Source organism: Lathamus discolor, chromosome 12 (assembly GCF_037157495.1).
Source record: "Lathamus discolor isolate bLatDis1 chromosome 12, bLatDis1.hap1, whole genome shotgun sequence".
Lineage (NCBI taxonomy): Eukaryota > Metazoa > Chordata > Aves > Psittaciformes > Psittacidae > Lathamus > Lathamus discolor.
This window is the reverse complement of record NC_088895.1, coordinates 14,771,823-14,777,999: the sequence shown is the minus strand read 5'-3', so window position 1 is coordinate 14,777,999 and position 6,177 is coordinate 14,771,823.

Sequence of the window (6,177 nt, the reverse complement as noted above, 5' to 3'; positions counted from 1 at the left end):
CCTCTGTGCTGCTGTATCCATGAGGTAAGGTAAAAGGCCTCTCTGGTTCTCCAATACATTACTTAGGAGGTTGACAAGGATAAAGAAGTTTTTCCAGCTTTGCAGAGCTTGCGAGGATCGCTTGTCCTGAGATACAAGAGACAGGATCAGATGCACTAAAGGAGAGAGTGGTTCTGTGTTTTCTCACGGGATGCAGTATCTCGGGAAGTTTTGTAAGAGGATGCATGTGTTTCTGTGCACGCAGCTGGACAGAAATGCTGTTCTGTGTTTCTGTTCGTTTGCATTTGTGAATAATCGTGTGCTATTCCATATAGGAAGCGTCCTGAGTTCCTCTCCCCACTGTTCCCCGTGCTCTGTCCTAGTGCTGTGCAGCCCAAGGGAAGGGATCGCCGGTCTCCAGCGTGCATGGGCTGCCCCATCAAGCTCTACAGCACGGTCTTAAAGAAATAATTAAGTTTGATATCCTGCTGTTATTTTTAATTTCTTTGATTTAAAGTGGCTAAGCTTAACAGTCCTAATGCAATACTGAAAGAGCACAGGAATGTATCTTGTCTCTTCCCCATTACGGAGAAGAAAGTGAAAGGAGCTAGCAGTAAGCAGAGAGGCTGTGGAGAGCATATGGTCCTCAAGTCTTTGCTCATTAGTGGAAATCTGCCTGAAAATGGGATCACTTTTTGCTGTAAACCTCAGTCATGCTGAGAGCCAGGATTCCCCAGAATGACTTCTTTGTGTGCAGCAGAGCACCGGAGCGTGTGTTCAACAGGCTGCCAAGGGGTTAAGCACAAGGTGAGGTCTGAGAAGGCAGGAAAGCCTCATGGTGGAGGTGTGGGATGTATGGAGCTGTCTTCCAGGAGCACAGGCTGGACCTGACTGGGGTGTGGAGGTTCCAAATGGTCTTATGGAACAACCTACTCTAGAGGAAGGTGTCCTTCCCCATGGCAGGGGGCTGGAACTGGATGAGCTTTAAGGCCTCTTCCAACACAAACCAGTCTGGGATTCTATGATTCTACGATACTGTTCTCGTAATCCTCTTCAAGGGTATCCTTGGCATTGCTCTTCACAGGGTGGACTTGTTGGGAATCAGCTGCTCTCTAAAGGGAAAGGGAAGGGATGGCATTCCTGATGCGCCGCAGCCTCTCCTTCTCTGTGGTGCCAGGCTGGCTGCCTATTCCTGCGGTGCGGGGGAGGCCAGGGCAAACGAGTTAATAACAGTGACCCGCTCCAAAGGTGTCATTTAAAAATGACTGAATGCTAACGAATGCCCTCGCTGTAAGAACAGTAATAATGCCGGGCCATTCTACAGCACTTTTCATCAACAGCACTCATCATGATTTAGCCCATATGTCAATATTGTCTGCAGCAGTGGCAGAGCCATTACCACTGCCACTGCTAGTACACGCGCTGTGCCTTCGATTTAGATGTCCATTTGCTGTAAATCATGTTTTGCATGCAAAGTGAGTATTTGCCTATGCAGATGAGGAACATCCACATGCCCACGTGTGCCTGCGGGTATCTGCTTTGCGTGTTCGCTGGTGGTAACTGTGCCCGGTGATGCACCCCATGTGATGATGGCAGAGCAAACCTGAAGGCATCGCAGTGTGCCTTGGTTTGAAATGGTTTAGGGAGTCCTTGGTGTTGTTTCACAAAAGGATCTGGTAGCAGTTGTACTGCAGGCTGCAGTCAGGAGCAGCCTGTCAGAAACCCCGGCAAAGCTGGGATTTGGGATGGGCATACACATTCCAGCCTGACTCTGGCACTGTGGATGCCGTGCCAATGAGGTGGATCTGCCAGGTGATATTCCTGCCCAGTGTTTCGCTCCGTATCCATCACTGCCTGAGCTGCTGCTTAGTTTTAATTGCATGCTGCAGCAGGTAGATGGTGTCATATCACATGCACTTCAGAGCCAGGCAGGGCGCTTGGAATATATTATGAACACAGGTTATTATAGGGCTTTTAAGTGTGCATTTAGCAGTGGTAGATGTAAGGCTCTTAGCTTGCACTCCTGTTTATTAATTAATGAAGGGCTCTGTTCTGACATTACTTACGTCCTCCTGTGTCTCTCATGTTAGATGTGGGTCTCATTTAAAATGATAAGTAGCCCAATGCACTTCTCATGAAATTCACTTAAAGCTGGCGGCCTCCTCCCAGCCGCGTGCCAGGACTCCGGCTGCTGTCACCTCTCTGGCAGACTCTCCTCCAGGACCCCGTCAGCTCAGGGCGGGAGGGATGCTGCAACGCAGGCACCTGGGTGAAGCACAGCCCTGCTTGGCACGAAGCTTCCCTTGTCTGCGGCCTGTGCTGTGGGCAGTGAGGCTGAGGCTCTGCTGAGTGGTCATTGCTCACCTCCTTCGTGGTGGCTTCACCTTCCTGGAGGGATGGAAGGGTTAAAACTGGCACAGAGCATCCCGCAGCCATATGGTGCAGGATGCACGTGCCAGAGTGGGGCAGTGCTGGGAGCCAGAGCACAGGTTGAGCACTGCAATGGGCAGAGCTGGTGGAGCTGGTGTGTGCGAGCCCTGCAGCCGTGAGCCCTGCGGCCCCAAGCCCTGCATAGGAGAGGTGATGGGCAGGAGGGAGAAAACAGCAGGAAAGGGAGAGAACTCCTGGATTCTGGGCAAAGCGCTGCCAGCCCCAGCTCATTTAGTGGTGTTATTTTAAAACAGGATTTCCCATCCCCTTTGTGCCCAACTCCATCGGTTCCTCCTGGTCCTCGAGGGCTCTGCTCTGGGACTGCAGTGCCTCAACGTTGGGGACAGGCGCCTGTGCCATGGCAGTGCTGGAGTTCATGGGGTCACGGGCAGGGACACGGCAGGGGACATGGTGGTGGCGAGTGCTGGCCCCAGCACTGCACTTGGCACCTCCTGGGCCCTGCCAGCTTTGCAAGGTGCTCCAAGTTTGTGGTGTTGGGGTCTGGAGCTGTGGATCTGCCCTTGGTGAGAGGTGCCTCTGCACCTCCTGTGGCAGCAGCCGGCAGCGCTGGCTGTGTCTGGGATGTGCCTCTGAGCCACATTAGGCACAGGCTGCTCCGCTGCTGCACGTCTCCTTCCCAGCCTCTTCTCTCTTCTTTTCCTTCCTTTTTTTTCCCCCTTCCTGGCTTGTGGTGGGCCAATAACTCACAACAGAAACAGCTTCTTCTGATTAGGATCTGCTCAGGTATTTTTGTATCTTTAGCTCTAATTTGGATGACAAATCCCCAATAGGTGTGATAGTGAGAAAGGAAATGTCTCCCGATAGTGATGGCAGAATAAAGTGGTGTGATAATGTGGTGTGTGTGCTTATTGCAAACATGTGCTGAATGGAGAGAGCCTCTTGGCCTCCCAGCAGCCCCAGGCTGCTCTGCCTCTTCTTGCTGCCAGTATTAGCAAATGAGCCAGGGCTGAACCCGGCTGGAGCCTGAGCTGCAGCCACGGGTGTTATCCCGGAGGAGTGCCTGGTTCTGACCCCCGCAGCAGAGCTCCCTCTGCCCCTGTCCAGAGCAGAGCAGGTTGGCCGGGCAGGACTGAGGTGCTCTGGGCTTCAACCTCTTCCCCTTCCCAACTGCCACAGCTCCAGCTTCTGCGGGATGGGGAGAAAATTCCAGTGCTAAATCCCTGGTGCTGGAGTCAGCGGCTCAACCGAATGAGGTCCAGTCCCGGGTCAGCATCCCCCAGGGAGCAGCAGACGCTGAGCAGAGGAACCAATACGCAGAGCGTTTCTGCGCGGATGCTGCAGGTTTGGTTTCATTACGCATTCCGGCCCCGTTGCTCTCTGTGCCGGAGCGTTTGGGTTTGGAGCATTCTGCAAGCCCTGAAATTTGCTTTTTTTATTGAAGTTTTTTCTGACTTGAAAGGCTGGTTTTTATAACGGGTCAATTTCAGACCATTTGATATTGATATATGAAGATCCTCGGGGATTATTGTAATGCATTTTTCATCCTGCTGTGATAGTATCATATAAGGAAAATGGGACTGGCTGTTAAGTACAAATTGAAAAAGACATGGTCATTTAAGATAACTCCTTATCTGTATACAAGGAAATGGTATCAGGGAAATAGACCACCAGTTGACAGAAATAAATTTTGCCTCAGGCTCCTCCTTCTCTTCCCCAGCTCCTTTCCTTTCCTTTCCTTTCCTTTCCTTTCCTTTCCTTTCCTTTCCTTTCCTTTCCTTTCCTTTCCTTTCCTTTCCTTTCCTTTCCTTTCCTTTCCTTTCCTTTCCTTTCCTTTCCTTTCCTTTCCTTTCCTTTCCTTTCCTTTCCTTTCCTTTCCTTTCCTTTCCTTTCCTTTCCTTTCCCCTTTCCCTTTCCCTTTCCCTTTCCCTTTCCCTTTCCCTTTCCCTTTCCCTTTCCCTTTCCCTTTCCCTTTCCCTTTCCCTTTCCCTTTCCCTTTCCCTTTCCCTTTCCCTTTCCCTTTCCCTTTCCCTTTCCCTTTCCCTTTCCCTTTCCCTTTCCCTTTCCCTTCCTTTCCCTTTCCCTTTCCTTCCATTTTCCCTTTTCCCTGCCCTGCCGTGGCCGGTGTGATGGGCTCCGCCGGTGTTCCTGGGATGAGCTCCTAGAAGGGACACCTGGAATTTATTTGCCTGTGTCTGGATGTGCTGGAGCAAGTGGAGGAACTTAATGAATGATTTCTTTAGTCAAGTGAGAGCTGTTTGTTTTTATAGCCCTTATAAAAAGATAGGAAACAAACTCCATCAGCCAAGTCACACTCCATCCAGTCATATTTTTTTATTCCTGGCATTTTATCTCAACTCACTCTGTTTTAATAAGCTGTAAATCAGGGCTTATTATGACGGTGTGAACAGTGTCAGTGGGTCCTCCCGGTGCTCCAGGAATGCCGCCGCACTGCCAGTTCCCTTCTGCAGACGGTCTGGTGTTCCACTGCCCAGGGAGGCTGCTGGAGAGTCTTCCTCACGGAAAGCTGCAAACCCCATTTGAATTTATGATCATTCTGGAGCCTGAGCAGGAAAAGTGTGTTTTTCCAGATCCTGTGAGGTAATCGCAGCGCGGTGACATATGTTGCAATTCCCTATATGCTGCCACACGCTATGCTGAGCACCATCTCTGAAGTGTGCTTTCTCCTCCTCGGCGATTATTATATCCTGTTTGGACTCCAAGCGTTTTGACCATTAGTAGAATGAGGGCGATTACAATTTGGCACAAGGCACTGCAGTCAGAAGCCAATGTTTAGAGACAGTGGTATAAGAGAAGTCCCATAATTGGAGCTGCAGGGCTGAGTTTGCCAGAGTATCTATTGCTGGCACCGCATCCTTCTTGGCGCCGCACCTATTGTAGCTGCACTTTGGCCCACACCTTGTTTCATACTGAGCCTGCAATTAAAATGCAATCCCTGGCCCTGGCCAGCCCTGGGCCGCCCGGATTCCTGCACGTGCCCGGGCGGCGCGGGAGGTGTCAGGGCTCAGCACCGCGCTCGCTGCCGCCGCCGGGCTCGCACGCGCTCGGGTGGGAACTTCTCAAACACTGATTTAGTGTCCGGGCAGCCCCTGCGCTGCCACGCGGCATTCCTGCCTAATCCCCGCGCACTCTGGGCCTCCGTGCCTCCAGCTCTCGGGTTCCCCTCATGTTATCCCCGGGCACTCCGCGTCTGTTGCACTTAGGAGGGACCTGGTTTTATTTCCCTGCTGAGGCTGTGTTTCTGTGTTACATTTCCCAGTAGTGGCACCAAGGGACACAACGGCCTTATGGTGCTGTGCAGCCCTTCCTGGCTGAGGTACCACAGCTCTGCAGCCAGAGCAGTCACTGGTGCTCGTGGAAGGCTGTGGGAGAGGCACATGGGATGACACCCGGGAAGGAAGGAATGACGGATAGATGGAGGGAGGGATGGAGGGAAGGATGGAGGGAGGGATGGAGGGAGGGATGGATGGAGAGATGGATGGAGGGAGGGATGGATGGAGGGGGGGATGGAGGGAAAGATGGAGGGAGGGATGGATGGAGGGAGGGATGGATAGAGGGAGGGATGGATGGAGGGAGGGAGGGATGGAGGGATGGATGAAGGGGTGGAGGGATGGATGGAGGGATGGAGGGAGAGATGGATGGAGAGAGGGAGGGATGGATGGAGGAATGGCAGGGACACCGGGGAGATGAGGAGTCGGGGATGTTTCAGCAGCTAGATAAGTCCTCAGAAAATTCCAGCCAATGCAGGATTGTGGTAGCAAAGCAGGAGCTGCTTCTGCCTTCAGAGAG